This window comes from Sciurus carolinensis, chromosome 15, assembly GCF_902686445.1.
Source record: "Sciurus carolinensis chromosome 15, mSciCar1.2, whole genome shotgun sequence".
Classification (NCBI taxonomy): Eukaryota; Metazoa; Chordata; class Mammalia; order Rodentia; family Sciuridae; genus Sciurus; species Sciurus carolinensis.
Genome location: NC_062227.1, coordinates 15,848,535 through 15,853,235, shown reverse-complemented (window position 1 = coordinate 15,853,235; position 4,701 = coordinate 15,848,535). Strand labels below are relative to the sequence as shown.

At 36.6% G+C, this 4,701-nt stretch overlaps 1 non-coding gene across 1 annotated transcript; it reads left to right on the top strand.

Annotated features, from left to right (window-relative positions):
• The first annotated feature begins 624 nt into the window (after positions 1-624).
• On the top strand, positions 625-698 carry Trnaa-cgc (transfer RNA alanine (anticodon CGC)). The gene has a single exon. It is a non-coding gene; the product is annotated as a tRNA-Ala (tRNA).
• Positions 699-4,701: the final 4,003 nt, after the last annotated feature.

The window sequence follows — 4,701 nt, the reverse complement described above, 5'->3', positions numbered from 1 at the left end:
CTTTCCCTTTTTGTTTCCTGGCTGTCATGAGGTGATCAGATTCCTCTGTTATGTGCTTCTGCCATGATGTGCTGCCTCAATGCAGGAACAAAAGCAATGAGGTCAATCAATCATGGTCTGAAACTTCCAAAACTATGAGCCAAAATTAACGTTTCCTCTTTTTAATTTGATTTATCTCATGTGTTTGCTACCATAAGGGAAAGCTAACACAAATTCATAATTTAAAGAATAATATAAAATTCAGAAGATCCGAATGGGTATATAAAAAATACCATTCATAATATATTCTACTTGCATCCCTATCCTCCAGCCATCAGGTTTCCTCCTTGGAGGCAAATTGGTGCTAATATTTTCTTGTGTAGCTCTTGCTGATATTTTATGCATATACAGAGCTACATCTATATCTACACTTATATTCCTTTTTGCCCTCTTTCATGGACTTTTTTTTTTTTTGGCTATTTCCCCTCCCCCAAATTATATGCTGAAGTCCTCTCCCTTGGCACTGTAGTGTGTGACTGGGTTTGGAGACAGGGCCTTGAAAGAGGTAGTTAAGATAAAAGGAGGTCATGTTCGTGGGACATAATGCAGCATGATGGATGTCATTATAAGAAGAGGAGATTGGGCTGGGGATGTAGCTCAGTTGGTAGAGTGCTTGCCTCGCAAGCACAAGGCCCTGGGTTCAATCCCCAGCACCACAAAAAAAAAAAAAAAAAAAAAAAAAAAAAGAGAGAGAGAGATTAAGACAAAGACATATACAAAGAAACAACTGTGAAGACACAGGTAGTAGTTGTCAACTGTAAGACAAGGAGGTAGGCTTAGAAGGAATTAACTCTGCTGACATCTTGATCTTAGATTTCTGGTCTCCAGAATTGTGAGAAAATAAATTTCTGTTGTTAAAGCCAGTTGACCTGTGGTCTTTATTATGGCAGCTGAAGCATATATTACAAACCAATGGCATGTAATGCTCATTCCTCTGGACACCACCCCCATCTCACTTACTGTGTTTGAAAGAAGTCCCTAAAAACTTTTTCCTTCATTTTATTGTTGTGAATTCTTTTTATTGTATGGATGTAGCATAATTATTTGAGCACTATCTTATTGGTGAATATTTAAATTGTTTCTAATATTTTTCTACTATAAACAACTTCATTATAAAGATGTAATCTTGTACATAATTTTACACATAGGCAAGTATACCTATAGGAACAACTTCTAAAAGTATATCAGTAGGCTTCAGAGAATATGCAGTAAAATGTTGATAGTCATTGCCAAATTGCCCCTCCTGGAGGTTAGACAGATTTATTCTTCCACCAGATGGAATGAGAGCACTTAATTCCCACTTCCTCCACACAATTTGTCATCAAACCTGATTTTTACCAATAGGGTAAGTAAAAAATTATGTCTTGGAAAGTTCCATTTTGCATTTCTCCTATTATGAGTGATGTTGAACATCTTTCCATAAAGTTCAAAGACATTCATAGTGCTCTAGGATTGTGACTCAGTGGTAAAGTGCTTGCCATGTGTGTGTGAAGCACTGGGTTCAATTCTCAGCACCACGTATAAATAAACAAATAAAATAAAGGTCTATCAACAACTAAAAAATCTTTTTAAAAAAGACATTCATATTTCATTTTTGGTAGAGCTCCTTTTTCTACTTGGATGTTCTTTCTTTGTTAGAAAATGTGGTCATTTTCAATGGTAAGAGTTATGAACATTTTCCCTAGTAGAAATTTTTGAGTTTGATGTTATCAAATTATTGGTTCTGTGTGTATTTGGGGTTGGGGGTACTGGTATTGAAACCAGTAGCAATCTACCTCTGAGTTATATCCCCAGTTCTTTTTATTTCATTTTTGAGATAGGATCTTGCTAAATTGCCCAGGCTGGCTCAAATTTGTGATCTTTCTGACCCAGTTGGAATTATAGGTGTGTATCACACACACCCAGCTTCTCAGTTCTTTTTTAAAATAGTTTAATGGCTACTGATGCTATCTACCTTGAGTTAGGCCAAACTTTACAGGTGAAGACACAACCCTCCACAAGACTGCCTCACTGCAGACACCAGCTGCAAGTTCAGGGGTCTCTAGGTCTCCTGAACTTTTGGCCAACTAGGTACGGTTATAGGGGTTCCCACAACTCACTCTGGTTCAATAATTCACTAGTACAGAACTCAGGAAAGAGTTATACAGTTTTTAAACCTTCATCTTTATTATCACAAAAGGATACAAATCAGAGTCGACCAAAAGAAGAGACACAAGGGATGAGGACGGGGAAGGTCTTAAACGTGAAATTTCTGGTGTCCTCTTTCTAGAGTTAGGATTCATCACCCTCTTGTTATATCAGTGTGCAATAATATGCAACATACTACTGACAGACAAGAATGAACATCTGAGCTTGGATGTCCAGAGATTTTATTGGGTTTTGTTATATGAGCATGATTGATTGAAATATTGGTCATGTGTTAAACAAAGTTTCCATATCCCTCTCTTTTTGTCTCCTTGGAGATCAGGCTGAAATCCCTTGGCTCAAAGCTCCAATCTTCTAGTCACAGAGTTGGTCTATCTGTCTAGAATGCTCCCATCCTGAGTCATCTCCTTAGTATAATCTGTCTCAGAGCCCACCATGAATCACCTCATTAGCATAATCTGTCAGGACCCAACATGAATGACACATTTCCTGACACCCAGGAAATTCTAAGGATTTGAAGTTACCTCCCAGGAACCAAAGACCAGCCAAATTCTTTATTTCACAGGATATAGGCTCTGGATTTTGAATAGTACATAGAAACTTATTTTCTTTTCTATTATCACTACAAGAATAATTTGCTCATGAATTCCTCTAGTACCTGATTGATTCCATTTTATCTCCAATATACAATTTCAATCCATTTGGGACTTCCTATAATTTAAAATGTGAACAGATTCAACTTTGGTTTTTTCCTAAGTAGATGACTCCAAATCATTTGTTGAATAAACATCATGCCAACTTTATCATACACTAAATTGCTGTATGTATATGAATCTATTTCTAAACTTCTTAGTATGTTCCATTGATCTGTTTTTCATGTGTTCATATTACACAGTTTTAATTATTGTAGTTTTATAATTTATTTTTTCACATAAATACGAGCAAATTTTAAAAAATATTTTAAAAAATTCTTTTGAACTAGATTTAAAATCAAGTACCAATTAAAGGTAAGACATAGCCATCAGATAAGTAGACAGCATTTTGTAAATCCTGCTGGTAAGCAACTTAAAGTAGGAATTAATTCCTACAAATTCACTTAGAGATGATTGAATTTATGATTTTTTAATATTACCATGGTGTGAAAATGATACAAATTCAGTAGAAACTATACTCCAAATTTCAAATGTTGTTCTTTTTCCAAACTGGTGATCCTCTCTGGGATGCTGGGCAACGATGGTAAGTCACAGCTCCCAGTCAACCTTATTGTCACGAGGGGAAGCAACCAACACTCTACAATATCCTGAGTTGCTAAGCCACAATATTCAATAGGTTAGGTGTATTACACACATTTTTTATTTGTGGTCTTTTCACCTTACAATGGCATTTTCGGGACATAGCCGCATCATATGTCAAGTAGCACCTGTACTTCACATTCTAGGATTGAAAGTAACTCAGAAAAGTGCGCTTCACAACTTTTTCCTTTAGACTATGAACTAAAGGGTTCTGAAAACACTGTGTCTATATTAAAGATCCTGCTGACTGATTGAATTTGGCTGACTAGAACATCATGATTGTGGAGATGGAATGTCATAGGTCAAAAGCCAAAATTATCTTGGGCTATCTCAGGCCCTTTTATAGCCATTTACTATAACTTTATATCTGACCTAAAGTTCTTATGACTACAACTTCTCAGAACATGTGGATCAGCTTAGGAAACCTCTAACCACTACCAATCCTAAAGCTAAGAATGCTATAACATCTGAAAACTATAGAAGAAATTTTTCTATCTTGCCATAGCCCACCTTCCTGATGCTCCCACCCATGTTATTGGTACATATGTTGATTTACAACTTTTTGTTCTATGACTATAAAAGTTCTTATAAACTCTTCCATGGTGGAACATGTTATTCAGGGCAATTTGACTCCATGTTCTCAGGTCATGGTCACTCATATGTGGCTCAAAATAAACTATCTTCTTATTTCTTTTAAAGCAAAGTTGTTATTTTACATAAACAAAATGAAATTATTCTGAATCAGATGGAAATTTTTAACTGTCTTGGAAATAGCCCAGCCTACTTGTGTTAGTCAGTTTTTGTTGCTGTGACCAAAATACCCAACAAGAGCAACTAAGAGGAGGAAAAGTTTATTTTAGCTCATGGTTTCAGATGTTCAGTCCTTGGTTGGATCATTCCATTGCTCTGGCCTCAAGTGAAGAGGAGCATCATGGCAGAGGGCACAGTGGAGGGAAGCTGCTTAGCCCATGGTGGCCAAGAATCAGAGAGAGAGAAGAGAAGGAGCTATAGGAAAAATAAATCTTTTCAGGGCATGTCCTTAGGGATCCACCTCCGCAAGCCATAACCCACCTGCCTACAGTTACCACTCAGTTAGTCCATTCAAACTAGGATGGACTAAGTAGGTTACAGTTCTTGTAATCTAATCATTTTGCTTCTGAATATTCCTGCTTTCATACACAAGAACTTTTGGGAGATAACCTCATATTCAATCCACGATACCACT